The 15,391-nt window shown below is 45.3% G+C and overlaps 1 protein-coding gene across 2 annotated transcripts in view; it reads left to right on the top strand.

Annotated features, from left to right (window-relative positions):
- Nucleotides 1-530: 530 nt before the first annotated feature.
- Nucleotides 531-15,391, top strand: part of SLC38A1 (solute carrier family 38 member 1) — a 67,505-nt gene continuing 52,644 nt past the window's right edge. The window contains exon 1 of one of the 2 annotated variants that reach the window (XM_080660575.1): nt 531-720. The gene's annotated coding sequence lies outside the window, so the exon portion shown is untranslated. Of the gene's footprint in view, nt 721-816; nt 1,083-15,391 lie in introns of those variants that run through there. The other variant, XM_080660574.1, reaches the window with a different exon arrangement.

A 15,391-nucleotide genomic window follows, 5' to 3' on the forward strand; every position in this document is an offset into this window, starting at 1 on the left:
TTAAACCTGTCCCAGGAAACAGCACCAAGCTAAGAGCAGAAAGAGCAAATAGTGCTCTGACAGATAAGAAAAGCAGGACATGAGATTATTGGATGGGACTGTTGACTGAAAACTTAGGCTCTGTCATTAAACATGTTATTAACGAGCCCTGTTGGAATTTCCTGGCGACTTTGTCCTCTCTTCCCCCCCTCACATGTGTAACCCCCCCCCCCCCATGTATGGTTTTTGCCTATATATACTTGTAAGACTTTCTGCTCGGGGTTCAACCTCTCACTCCATGTGAGTTACGAGTTGAGCCCGAGCGCTGGAATAAAGCCTCTTGCTGTTTGCATCAAGTGACGCCTCCTGCGGATGATTGGGGTTGCCGTCCATCCGTGAGATAGAGTAAGGGTCTCCCTCTGGGGGGTCTTATGGCAGCAGGCTCGGCCACTAACAGAGACACCATGTGAGGGGCACTGCTCACTGGTACTCAGCTTTGGTTAAAGAGCGGGCGCGCGCTCGGCCACCAACAGAGACACCATGTGACGGGCACTGCTCACTGGTACTCAGCTTTGGTTAAAGAGCGGGCGCGCGGAAGGGAAGGTAACGGCGCGCTGGACAAGGAGGAATGGCTTAACTTTCCATGTTAAACCTTCACAAGCCATGGATGAGCGCGGGCGACGCAGCTCCCAGTAGGAGAATGACGAGGATTCGAGACCCTCAGCTCCCGAGCGTGTCGCAGTAAGTGCGAGGCTGGCGGGCAGTGTGTGTGTGTGGGGGGGGGGGGGGGGAGGGGGGAGGAGGAAGGAGGGGGAGGCTCTGATGCAATCCGCCCCTAAAGGAGGAGGAGAGCTAGGGGAGCGCGGGCTGAGGCAGCCTCGCTGCTGTCTGAAGGTCGCCGGGAACCGCCGCCCTTCACCTTCCTCGGAAATCTGCCATACCACCCAAGGCTCCCCGCCCAGCCCTCGCAGACAGAGGCTACATTTTCCCGGGTGAGGCAGCTAGACCTTGACACAAAGGACATCACACCGCCGGGGATAAAATCCGGAAGGGAGGACACCTTGACTTCTCACCCTGTGACGCTTTTCTCTTTATTGCCCAAGGTAGGGTGATTTTCCTGGCTCGAGAGAGCCCAGGGCGCGGCAGCGGGAGGAAAGGGATGTTGGAGATGTGCGGGGAGGAGGCGGTAACATAGAAGTCCTCCGTGCGGGCCTGGAAGGAAGGGGTGCGCGGCTGTGCCGGATGCATTTGGTTTTTGCTTTTGGGAAAGGAAAAGTCCAGGTCTCCTGTTGTTCCCAATGCACGTGGCAGCGAGAGGAGGCTCAGAGGTTCCTGATTTCACCTTCCCGTGGCGGTGGCTTACTTTTTGGTTCCGTTTTCACGGTGGGAGCTCATGGCACCCGACCTGGTTAAGTTACACGAGGGTCAGGGACCCCTCAGGTCTGTAGGGAGAGCGCAGCCGATGTGAGGGCGCGACTGCATACCCGAGGAGTGTTTGCATCCTGGGCATTTGAGCAATTTCCTGTGTCCGTAGGGCCCAGAGGAGCGTGTGTGATGTCCTGAGGGTGTGCGTGCGGCCGGCTGGGTTTCAAGGACTGGCCTCGGATCAAATTCGCCGCCCCTTCCTCCAGCTCTACCGGTCTCAGTAACGGAGAGGAGTAGGAGGATGCCGGGGGAGATTACTAAAGGATGCTAGCCGTGATCACTGTCTTTTCCCTCCCTGAAGAGGTTCTTTCCCAAATCAAGGAGGGGAAGGAGAAAAGTGCTGTTCTGGGTACCAGGGTCGCTGGAGCTGACGAACAAAAGGCCACCACTTGCGCGTGGCCTGGGTTCGGACTGTCTCTCTTCCACTCCACCTCCTTGCCCCATCCCTTAAAATGTTGCCACAAAAGGCCTTTAAACTGGCCGCGGTGCCGGGAGGAAAGCGCTCCACAGCCCTAGCGTGCGTCCCGCCCCCCCCCCCACCCTCCCCATCCTTCTACCAGAGTGTCGGGCTCCTCAGCACCCACTAGGACCCCACACCATTTGGGGATGCCTGGGCGCTGCTCCCCTGCGGAATCTCCCGCCCTTGGGTTTGGGCAGAATTGTAGTCAGAGAAGGTGGAAGTGCATATGGCGGCAAAAGGAATTTCGCGGTAACAGCGTCCCGGCGTTTCTGGTGCCTTTTACAGGCTGCCTTGAGCTGGGGAGGGTGGTGCTACAATTGAGAGTCCTTTGTGTCTCGCTCTGCGGCACAGACCCAGTTTTTATCGTACCTATGGATTTGACATCTCTGCGGTGGGTTAAATTTTTTTTTTTTTTTTTTGATATAAGGGGGAGGAGAGACTAAATCTACCGTTTGCAGACTACAGGGCCCAGCAAGGCTGTAATTTGTCACCTTGATGGAAGAAATTGTGCAGTAACTCGTGCTTGTTCTGACGTCAGAAAGACAACGGAAAGAAAACCTGAGCTAGGTGGCTGGCTGCCCTCATTGTTACCAAACATCTCACGCAGGGTTGAGACCCTTGAAATCTATGTGAAACAGTCAGTCCCTTGTGGGCCCCCTGGATTTTGGTTCAACCTCAACCTCAAATGGCTTTGCTCTTCAGTCACTTCAGTTCTCGGTATGTCCCTTCGGCATCTGGAAACCCACCTAGTTTGGTTGGAGGTCTTAACCTTGATGAGGTTTATTTCCTTTAAAAACACACACCACATATTCAATAAATACTTGGGGGGGGGGTTGTTTTGTGGCTGGCGGCAGCAACTAACAAGACACAGTTCCTGTGAGGCTTCTATTCTGGGGGCCAGGGAGGAGACAGTCAATATATGCATGTATAAACTACTTCAGATATTTGTAAGTGCACTGGAGAAGTAAAACAGGGTCATGTGGTAGGGGAGGGGCTTGTGGTAGATGACCCTCTAGGAGTGCCTGTGTGAGAGGGTGACATTTGTCCTGAGACTCAGAGGCCAGGCATCTTAGTCTATTGCTAGTCCTGTCTTTTCCTCACTCTGGATGGTACTTGAGGCCAAAACCAATCTTACTCATCATTGTTCCTCTAATGACTAGCAGAGTAGCTGCTTAATAAAATGCCCGTTGGATTGAGATCTTGGCCAATCTTCATCTCATTCACCTCTTTATGCTAGTGTTGACCACCCCTTCTTTTCTACATCTCATTATTTGTTCTCCTTCTCCTAAGTTGGAACATTAATCTTGTTCTAGTCTGCTTCTCTCGTTCTCTCTTACCTTCTCCTCACTTCTGAGCAGCTGCCAGGCCCTTGCAAATGCCCCTCAAACCTGTTTTCTCATCCCCAGTCCCAGTGTCCAAGTTCAAGTTCTCTGTCACCTGACCTAGACATGGCGATTCAAGTAGGGTGTTGGGATACAAGAATCATGAAACAAGACATGGAGGTGCCCTGAAGAAACCAGGAAATCCTTCCTCCGGGGAGGAAGATGGAAGCACAACACGTGGTTAAAAAGTGGCTGTTATATTGATGAGATATAATAGCTTTCTAGTTGGTCTTCTCCATATCAAGCTCCCTTAATTCAATCTCGACACTTCCAGGAGATCTGTATTTCTAAAACAATTTGCATTTTTTACAGGTAACTTTAAAATATAGATAGATAGATAGATAGATAGATAGATAGATAGATAGATAGATTTTAGAGAGGAAGGGAGAGATAGAAATATCAATGATGAGAGAGAATCATTGATTGACTGCTTCCTGCACGCCCCACACTGGGGATGGAGCCCACAACTCAAGCATGTACCCTGACCAGGAATCCAACCATGACCTCCTGGTTCATAGGTCCACGCTCAACCACTGAGCCACACCAGCCAGGCTCAGTTTGCACTTTTTAATGACCTTGCTTCTAAAATCTTCAGTGGGTTCCCATTGCCCACAATTGAAGTATAAAATCCTTAGCCAGGCACTCAGGACCCTCCACAATCTAACTCCTCACCTCTCTCCATCTCTTTGTCCCAGTTCACCTTGTACCCTCCCTGTCACTTTTCTGCCTCAATATCAGTGTTGATTCCAGACTGGAATGCCTACTGAAATTCTATATATTTGTGAAGGCCTAGCCCAATGCCAATTTTCTATCTCTTTGAATGTGTTCACTGATCACCTTTTAGCACTTTCATAAAGATTTGTTTACCTTCTACCATTTGCACTGTTGTCACTCCAGGTGATGGAAGGTGGGGGATAAGGCCACAGGCTTTGAGTAAGAAGTAAATACAGTTGGCCCTTGGTATTTGGCATTCTGTATCCCTGGATTCAACCAACCACAGATAAAAAATACTTTTTAAAAATGTTATGTTGTTGCTGACATGTACTATGTAGTTAAGCCTACCATGGTTGTGTCTGTTTTAAACAACACAGTATAACAATTATTTACATATCACTTATAGGTATTAAAAGTAATCTAAAGGTGATTTCAAGTATATGGGAAGATGTGTGTAGGTGATATACAGAAACTATGACATTTTACATAAGGGACTTGAGCTTCCATGGATTTTAGTATCCACAGGAGTTCTGGAACCAATCCTCCTAGGATACCAAGGGATGATTGTTTCAGGTCTTAACTTACCAGCCTAGGGACGTTGGGTAAGTTGTTTAGCATCTCTAAACCTCAAGGGTATTTTTGGGGGTTTTGTTTGTTTGTTTGTTTAATGGAAATAATGATCATAACGATGAAGGTGGCAGTAGTGCTACCCATCTTATTGAGGTATCCTGAAGATTTAATTAAGATAATGGATGTGAAGTGCTTGGCATGGTGTTCCATATATATTGAATTAAAAGGAAATTTGGGTTTCTCACTTATCATAGGGAGTGGGGAAAGTTGATCAGTCAAGTTCCCCTTACCTCTGATATTCTATGACTCTAATAATTTAAAAATGCTTTTCAGAAAATAATATCTGAGGGAAACTGCCTGAATCTTTTCAGTCTCTGGGAGAAGATGCATCTGTGAAGGGTGGTGTGGGGGTGGGGAAAGTATGTGTGTGGAAGTAAGCACATTCAAAATCACATCATAGATCTCAAAAAAACACACCTTGAAGCACTGACCCTAAACTGAGTCATTGTTATACTTACTTTTGAAATTTAAACACATTATATTAATTGGTTTTCTAGGGACCACCTATGTGTTAGGAATTTAGTGATTACAAATGCCCCATGGTTTGGGGAAACTGCAGGCACTGGGGTTGCAATCAAGGGACTCTGCCTCAAGTGAAGTTACAATGTGTCTTTGCCAATAATTAACTGGGTACACTTGGGCAACTCATTTTACATTTTTATGCCTCATTTATCATCTGTCCAAGGCTAATAATAGTATCTGAGCTGCCTAACCCACAGAATTGTGAAGACACAATGAGAACGGAATCTAGAAAATCCTTGAGCAAGTTGAAGGAACTATAATCACCTGAGGTTAAACACACTGCTAATGTTTAGAAGATGGGTTTAGATTAGTGACTTTCAACTCTGCCTTCACATTGGTCTTACCTGGGGTCTTTTTAAAGCTTTGAATGCCCAGACTCCATTTCCAGAGATTCAGATTCAGTTGGCCTGGGGTAGAGCCAAGACATGAGATTAAAAAACAAACACACACAAACTCAACAAACGCCAGGGGTAATTCTAACATGCAGTGGTTTGGAATTAAAAGCCGACAAAACAGTATCAGAAATTACATGAAGACCTCCATATGTTATTTGATAAAATCTTAGTAATGTGAAAGCATGATGACTTTTCCCTTGACTCAACTAAACCAACCAGTTGTTGACATCATGGAGCCACAGCCTCAGGTTACAATTTATAACCTGAATTTCCCCAGGTATAGAAGCCTGTCCAGTGAGTGATACAGCCACAGCAGCATAAAGATTTAATGTGTGGGATCTCAGTTTCCATCTCTTAGGAGTGACAAAGAAGATTGGGAAAGAACGAGACAATGGAAAGCAAAAGGAAAGGGATAGCCTAGGGCCCAAGGTATGGGGGGAGGAGGGGGGAAGAGGGAAGGGGGGAGGGGGAGGAGGGAAGAGGGGAGGGGGAGGGGTCTGAGTGGGAGAGAGATAGGACAGAGTACAGGGAAGAAGTTGTGTTTGCTTTATTGAACTGGTTTTGTTAAGGTTGTAAACTGGTGGCTATAGAACCAAATGAAGCCTGTGAGTGTGTTTTGTGTGACCTACTGTTTTAAAATTGTGTGGAATTAGTTGTCAACATTTAAATATCAGAATTTCATTTAAAATCTGGATCTCTTGCATTTCTTAAAAAAAGAGAAAAAAATCTGGCTTTTTCTTACTAAAATAGATGGGATACATGTTCTCTAGTTGCTTGTGCCCGATCTGCTTTGCTCACTTATTCTGCCTGGGCCCTGGTTGCATTTGTTTTTAACCCTGAGTCTAAATCTATAGGTCTTAATGCACATTAGAATCTTCTGGAGAGCATTTGAAATATCCGTGCTTGGATTCGATCCTAGGTCAATTAAATCAGAAACGTGTGTGTTGGAAGGGAGCTTATCACTATTATTATTTTAAATCTTTCTCTCTTTTTTTTTTTTACTTTTTAATTTTTATTGGATTTATTGGAGTGACATTGGTTAATCAAATTATATAGGTTTTAAGTGTACAATTTTATAATACATCATCTGTACATTGTATTGTGTGTTCACCACCCAAAGTCTAGACTTCTGTCACCGTTTATCCCCCTTTACCCTCTTCCACCTGCCCCACCCCCCTTACCTCTAGTAAACACCATACTTTTGTCTGTCTATGAGGTTTGTTGTTTTGTTTTGTTTTATTTTGCTTAATTTTTCACCTAGCCCTACAACCCCCCTCTCTTCTAACAGCTGTCAGTCTATTTTCTGTATCTGTTTCTATTTTGTTTATTTTTGTTCATTAGATTCCACGTATAAGTGAGATTATATGTTACTTGTTTTTGTCTGACTGGCTTAATTAACTTAGTATAATACCCACCAGATTCATACGTGTTGTTGCAAAAGGTAAGATTTCCTTCTTTTTTTACTGTGGAGTAGTATTCCATTGTATAAAGGTACCACAGCTTTTTTATCCACTCGTCCACTGATGGGCACCTGGGCTGCTTCCAAATCTTGGCTATTTTAAACAATGCTGCAATGAGCATAGGGGTTCATTCCTTTGAATTAATGTTTTGGGTTTCTTTGGATATATTCCCAGAAGTGGAATCACTGGGTCATAAGGCAGTTCCATTTTTAATTTTTGAGATAACTTCATACTGTTTTCTACAGTGGCAGCATCCGTTTTCATTCCCACCAAAAATGCACCTGGAGAGGGTTCCCTTTTCTCCACATCCTTGCCAACACTTGTTGTTTGTTGATATCTATACTAATAAAAGGGTAATATGCTAATTAGACCGGGTTGACTGGCCATCTTCCCGACGTCCGACTTCCTTCCACACAAAGCCATGGTGGTGGGGGGAGAGGCAGAGGCAGTTAGGGGCAATAAGGCCGGTAGGGGAGAGCAGTTATGGGTGAGATCAGGCTGGCAGGGGGTTAGGAGCAATCAGGCCAGCAGGGGAGGGCAGTTGGGGTGACCAGGCCTGCAGGGAAGGGCAGTTGGGGGCGACCAGGTCGTCAGGGGAGGGCAGTTGGGGGCAAACTGGCCTACAGGGGAGAGCAGTTGGGGGTGACCAGGCCCTCAGGGATCAGGCATAAACTAGCAGTCATACATCCCTCTCGAAATCCAGGACCACTGGCTCCTAACCACTCACCTGCCTGTCTGCCTAATGCCCCCAACTGCCCTCACCTGCCTGCCTGCTTAATGCCCCCAACTGACCTCCCCTGTAGGCCAGTTTGCCCCCAACTGCCCTCCCCCGCTGGCCTGGTCGCCCCCAACTGCCCTCCCCTGCTGGCCTGATCTCACCCCCAACTGCCCTCCCCTGCCGGCCAGTTCGCAGTCAGACATCCCCTGAGGGGTCCCGGGTTGGAGAGGGTGCAGTCCAGGCTGAGGGACAGCCCCCCCGCCGCCCGTGTACGAATTTCATGCACCAGGCCTCTAGTCCTATATAATAATAGAGGGATATGCTAATTAGCCCAGAAACCTTAGCAGTCATGACAGGTCGGGAGCGGCCCCCGGCGGAAGTGGCCACCAGCGGAGGCGTGAGCAGGCACACCACACTGCCTGGCCCGGAGGCCGCCTGGCATGGGAGCGGCCCCCAGCAGGAGTGGCCACCGGCAGAGGCACACACAGGCCTGCGGTGCCGCCCGGCCCGGAGGCCACCTTGCCAGGAGGCATGAGCAGGCACACCGTGCCGCTCGGCCTGGAAGCCACCCGACTTGGGAGCGGCCCCCGGTGGAAGTGGCCACGGATGGAGGCGCAAGCAGACACACCGTGTCACCTGGCCCGAAGGCCACCTGGCCTGGGAGCGGGCCCTGGCAGAAGTAGCCACCAGCGGAGGCGCGCACAGGCCCGTGGCACCGCCCGGCCTGGAAGCCGCCCGGCCGAAAGAGTCACTAGAGATTTTGGTTAAATTCAATAGTTAAAATCACTATGCTCTGTGAGAGCTGACATCCTCCAACACTCAGGACCCTCAATCATACAAATTAATAGGAAACAATTGCATAGTGCTTTGACCTAATTGTACACACTTTAGTATCGTTTAAAAATTATTCTACATCCTTCAAGTAAATTCAGCAGCTGACTGAGGAGAGCCTGCGCTGAGAAGCGTGAGGCCCCAGCTCTGCTATCTTGAGTTTGTGGTTTCCAAGGAAACAGCCAGAAGGGATGATAAACCCTCTGCAAACAGCTCAGCCAGCACCTATCTAAGCGGCAGCAAGCGAGGGCTTGGTTTACATGGAGCCTTTTCAGCAGTGAATGACCCCAACCCTCCCTGGATCAGGCAGGTTCCTGTGGAGGGCAATCTCCAGGCAAACAACTGGGGCCCCAGTTTCATCCCTGGCGATCTCATGCGCGTTAGCTCGGGGCATCGGGGAAGGAAGGGAAAAGGCATCATGTGGGGCAGCTATGGCGAGCAAGCAGAAGGAAACCATGTCTGGCAGACACTCCCCTGCCACCCCCTTCAACATGTAAGAAGAATCAAATAAACCAATACAAACACCCCTCCGCCTCCCTGGAGAGATCCGGGACTGAGGGGCATCCAGCCCAGGCATTGCATATCTGCTTCCCACCCCCTTCATCCAAATGGGCAGATTAGGGGGCTAAGGGGAGGAGGAGGAGCCTCTCAGGAAGGGGATCCCTGGAACCGCACCCCTGCCCTCTCTCCAGACCTGACCTCTCGGAGCGCAGAGCCTGACCCCGCCCCCAGCAGATTTGCATATCCCAGACCTTCTGGTGCTTCAGGCACTGGGCATTCCCGCGTCTTTCCTGCCTCCCAGTCATTGACCCTCACTGTCTCCTACCCCAGAAGCACTCCATCCTCCCCAACTTTCTGTCTTTATAGCCTAAATGCATGGTGGGCTTAGTTGCTTCTCCACGGATTTTATTTGATAAGAACCCAGAGAAGTCACTTAGCAACTGAGCTGCTCAGACTTCATCAGGGACAATGAATGACACACCTTGCTTGGCTTTGATAGCAAAGCATTCTTATTATTTTATTTTTTTAAATAGATTTTTATTGATTTCAGAGAGGAAGGGAGAGGCAGAGAGATAGAAACATCAATGATGAGGGAGAATCATTGATCGGCTGCCTCCTGCACACGCCCTACTAGGGATCGAGCCCGCAACCCAGGCATGTGCCCTTGACCAGAATTGAACCTGGGACCCTTCAGTCCTCAGGCTGAAGCTCTAGCCACTGAGCCAAACCAGCTAGGGCAAGCAATCCTATTCTTAAAGACTTGATTTTTGTCATAAACAAGTGGATTTGAATCATATCAAACCAATATACATTTTTTAATGAAATGTCTCTTAATTTCTACTAATGCAATTCTACCTTAAAGCTTATGTTGTATAATCTATACTAATAGAAGGGTAATATGCTAATTAGACTGGATGTCTTCCGGACATCCATCCGGATGTCCTTCCGCACAAAGCCACAGTGGCGGGGGCCGAGGCAGCGGCAGTTAGGGGCAACCAGGCCAGCAGGGGAGGGTAGTTAGGGGCAATCAGGCCAGCAGGCAGGTGAGCAGTTAGGAGCAGTTAGGAGCCAGCGGTCCTGGATGGCGAGAGGAATGTCCGATTGCTGGTTTAGGCCCGATTGTTTGGATTGTTTGTTTTTTGTGTTGAGTTGTAAAAGTTCTTTATAAATTTTGGATATTAACCCCTTACCAGATATAACAGCAGATATGGTCTCCCATTCAGTGGGTTGTCTTTTCATGTTGTTGATGATTGGTTTCCTTGCTGTGTAAAAGCTTTTTAGTTTGATGTAGTCCCATTTGTTTATTTTGTTTGTTTCCCTTGCCCAAGGAAACATATCAGAAAAAACGTTGCTATAAGAAATATCCAAGATTTTACTGCCTATGTTTTCTTCTAGGGTTTTTGTGGTTTCAGGTCTCACATTTAATTCTTTAATCCTTTTTCAATTTAATCTTGTGTGCTGTATAAGAAGGTGGTCTAGTTTCTTTTTTTTTTTTTTTTGCACCTATCTGTCCAACACAATTTTCCAATACCATTTATTTAATAGACTATCTTTACCCCATTGTATATTCTTGCCTTCTTTGTTGAATATTAATGACCATAAATATATGAGTTTATTTCTGGGCTGTCTAATCTGTTCCATTGATCCATGTGTATGTTTTTATGACAGTACCATGCTGTTTTGATTATTATGGCCTGGTAGTATAGTTCAATATCATTTGCATGATTACTCCAACTTTGCTCTTCTTTCTCAAGATTGTTGTGGCTATTCAGGATCTTTTGTGGTTCCATATAAGTTTTTGGAATATTTGTTCTAGTTCTGTTAAATACATCATTGATATCTTGATAGAAATTGAGTTGAATCTATAGATTGTTTTGGGTGGTATGGGCATTTTAATGATATCAATTCTTCCTATCCATGAACATGGTATATGCTTCCATGTAGTTGTATCTATTTCATTTATTTCTTCAGTGTCTTATAATTTTCCAAGTACAGGTCTTTTACATCCTTGGTTAAACTTATTCCAAGGTATTTTATTTTTGATGCAGTTTTAAATGGGATTAATTTCTAAGTTTCCCTTTCTAATAGTTCATATAGTTTCTTATAGTTCCCTTATTGGTGTATGTATAAAAATGCAACTGACTTCTGGATATTTATTTTGTGTCCTACTACTTTACTGAATTTATCAGTTCTAGTAGTTTTTTGGTGGAATCTTTAGTGTTCTCTCTATATAATATCATGTCATCTGCAAATAATGACAGTTTTACTTCTTCCTTTTCAATTTGGTTGCCTTTCATTTCTTCTTCTTGTCTGATTGCTGTGACTAGGACTTCCAGTACTTTGTTGAATAAGAGTGGTGAAATTGGACATCTCTGTCTTGTTCCTGATCTTAAGGGACACACTGTTCATTTTTGCCCATTGAGTATGATGTTGGATGTGGGTTTTTCATGTATGGCCTTTATTATGTTGAACTAGAGGCCAGGTGCACAAATTCGTGCACCAGTGGGGTCCCTTGGCCTGGCCTGTGGGATTGGGCCCAAACCAGCTCTCTGACATCCCCTGAGGGGTCCCAGACTGCGAGAGGGTACAGGCCAGGCCGAGGGACCCCACTGGTGCATGATCGGGGCCGGGGCCAGGGAGGGATCATCTCACTCAGTCCTGATCTGCCAGATCCCAGCAGCAAGCTAACCTACTGGTGGGAGCGTCTGCCCCCTGGTGGTCAGTGCACATCATAGCAACTGGTTGTGTGGTCGGTTGTCTGTCCCTTGGTGGTCAGTGTACATCATAGCAAGTGGTTGAGTGACCTAAGCATATCATTAGCATATTACACTTTGATTGGTTGAACGGCCGAGCAGACAACCGGAACTTTAGCATATTAGGCTTTTATTATATAGGATTATGTTCCCTCTATTCCCACTTTGCTGAGAGATTTTATCATAAATGGGTACTGTGTATATGTACCATAGTTTTCAAATCCACTCATCTGCTGATGGGCATTTAGGCTGTTTCCAAATCCCAGCTATTGTAAATTGTGCTGCTATGAACATAGGGTTGCATATATCCTTTCTGATTGGTGTTTCTGTTTTCTTGGGATATATTCCTAGAAGTGGTATTACTGGGTCAAATGGCAGTTCCATTTTTAAATTTTTGAGGAAACACCATACTGTTTACCACAATGGCTGCACCAGTCTGCATTCCCACCAGCAGTGAAGAAGGGTTCCTTTTTCTTCACATCCTCGCCAGCACTTATCATTTGTTGATTTGTTGATGATTGCCATTCTGACAGGTGTGAGGTGGTACCTCATTGTTGTTTTGATTTGCATCTCTTGGATGATTAGTGACTTTGAGCATGTTTTCTTGTGTCTCTTGGCTTTCTGAATGTCCTCTTCCAAGAAGTGTCTATATAGGTCCTTTGCCCATTTTTTTATTGGATTGTTTACCTTCCCTTTAAGTTGATTGAGTTCCCTGTAAATGTTGGAGATTAAACCCTAATCAGAAATGCAGTGGGCTTTCTTGTTGTTTTGTTGATGGCTTCTTTTGCTATGCAGGAGCTTTTTATTTTGATGTAGTCCCATTTGTTTATTTTCTCCTTAGTCTCTCTTGCCCTAGGGTCTGTGTCTGTAAAGATATTGCTACAACGTATGTCTGCAATTTTGCTGCCTATGGAGTCTTGTAGGATTTTTATGGTTTCCTGTCTTACATTTAAGTCTTTTAGCCATTTTGAGTTTGTTTTTGTGTATGGTGTAAGTTGGTGATCTAGTTTCATTTTTTTTTACATGTAACTGACCAAATTGCCCAGCACCATTTATTAAAGAGACTGCCTTGACTCCAATGTATGCTCTTGCCTCCTTTGTCAAATATTAATTGAGTATAATGGCTTGGGTCAATTTCTGGGTTCTCTATTCTGTTCCATTGGTCTATATGTCTGTTCTTGTACCAGTATCAGGCAGTTTTGAGAACCTTGGCTTGGTAATATAGTTTGATGTCTGGTATTGTGATCCCTCCAATTTTGTTCTTCTTTCTCACGATAGCTGTGGCTATTCGGCGTCTTTTTTTTTTTTGTTCCAGATGAATTTTTGGAGAGTTTGTTCTAGATCTTTGAAACATGCCATTGGTATTTTAATAGATATTGCATTGAATCTATAGAATGCTTTAGGTAGTATGGACATTTTAATGATGTTGATTCTACCAATCCATGAACATGGTATGTTCTTCCATCTGTTTATGTCTTCCTCTATCTCTTTTTTCAATGTCCTGTAGTTTTCTGAGTACAGGTCTGTTACGTCCTTCGTTAAGTTTATTCCTAGGTATCTTAACTTTTTGGTGCAATGGTAAATGGGATTATTTTTCTTAATTTCTCTTTCTGTGAGTTCATTATTGATGTATAAAAAGGCCATAGATTTCTGGGTGTTAATTTTGTATCCTGCTACAATGCCAAATTCATTTATTAGGTCTAGTCGTTTTTTGATGGAGTCTTTGGGGTTTTCTATAGATAGTATCATGACACATGAAAACATGCTCAAAGTCACTAATCATCCAAGAGATGCAAATCAAAACAACAATGAGGTACCACCTCACACCTGTCAGAATGGCAATCATCAACAAATCAACAAATGATAAGTGCTGGCGAGGATGTGGAGAAAAAGGAACCCTTCTTCACTATGGTGGGAATGCAGACTGGTGCAGCCATTGTGGAAAACAGTATGGCGTATCCTCAAAAATTTAAAAATGGAACTGCCATTTGACCCAGTAATACCACTTCTAGGAATATATCCCAAGAAAGCAGAAACACCAATCAGAAAGGATATATGCACCCCTATGGTCATAGCAGCACAATTTACAGTAGCTAAGATTTAGAAACAGCCTAAATGCCCATCTGCAGATGAGTGGATTAGAAAACTATGGTACATCTACACAATGCAATACTACACTGCTATAAAAAAGAAGGAATTCTTACCATTTGCAGCAGCATGCATGAACTGGAGAGCATTATGCTAAGTGAAATAAGCCAGGGAGTGAAAGAAAAATACCTCATGATCTCACTCATTTATGGATAATAAAGAACATTATAACCTGATGAATAAAAAGGTAGATACAGAGGCAGAGAAGTATCGAACAGACTGTCAAATTACAGCGGGAAGGCTGGGGAGTTTTGGGGAGGAGGGAGGTAAGAGATCAACCGAAGGACTTGTATTCCATATAAGCATAACCAAGGGAAACAAGACACTGGGGGTGGGGAGGTGAGGGCATATCCTGGGGGAGTAGGGGAGACCGGGGAAAGGTCAATGGGGGGAAAAAAGGAGTCATATGTACTAGTATTTGTAATACTTTAAGCAATAAAATAAAATAAAATAAAATAAAATAAAATAAAATAAAGAGTGGCCACCATAGTCACCACAGCTTACAAGAACCAGGCCAGGCACTGCTGTGAGTGCTGCACATGGACCCAATCGTGGAATCATTATAACGACTGTATGAGGCGGGTATTATTTTATCTCCATTTTACAGAAGAGGAAACTGAGACGAAGAGGCGTTAACCTACTTGCCCAGGGTCACACAGCTCTTAAATGGCGGAGCCAGAGTTTGCCAGTCGGGCGTGGTTTCAGGGGAATGATGAGGCCAGGAGCAAGTTGTTCAGACTGTTGGCTGTAAAGAGAGGAGGGGCAGGTGGTAGTTCATGGTTCTAGACATGGTTACTTTCCAGATACAGAGCTGAGAGTGACTGACAGAAGTCGGGGAAGCCAGTAGAGATGAAGTGGCGATACAGGGTCTTAGCACACCTGAGATCACTAGCACTGGTTACGGTGTGAGGTTTGAGTGAGGATAGAGAAAACACCTTTCTTCTTAGATGGCTGACTGGCTCCCAGCCTGTCCACCACCAAAGGCCATTTTTATTATTCCCCACCTCCTAAGGGCCTCAGGTTTTCAAAGATTTTTGAGTATCCACTTTAAGTTTTTATTTTAATTGGAGTGTAATTGATATGTAGTGCAACATCCAGGTCTTAACTATACTGTTTAATGAGTCTTGACTACAGTGTTAATGTATTAATTCATTTTCCATTTTTATTCCTTGAAGATATATAAAATTGCCAGTAGATTCTAGGATTATCACATCAAATTAATGCAATCTACAAAAGCAAGCATACCTGACATTTTAGTTAACCTGTTTAGCCTGTTTGAGGTTTCCCAAAATACAGAAAAGCAGCTCTTAGATCCATACCATTACCATCTAAGAGCCTGTTGATTCAAAGACCCCACGTGGGTAAGGAGGCTCAGTCAATTACTGGGAGAGATGGCAGGAGGAACGGGACCCCCGTGGGCCTTAGAACCACTGCCCTTGCTGTCAGGATTGCTTCTCAGAAGTTGAGCTCGGA

The sequence above is a fragment of the Plecotus auritus genome (genome assembly GCF_963455305.1).
Source record: "Plecotus auritus genome assembly, chromosome: 3".
Taxonomy (NCBI): domain Eukaryota; kingdom Metazoa; phylum Chordata; class Mammalia; order Chiroptera; family Vespertilionidae; genus Plecotus; species Plecotus auritus.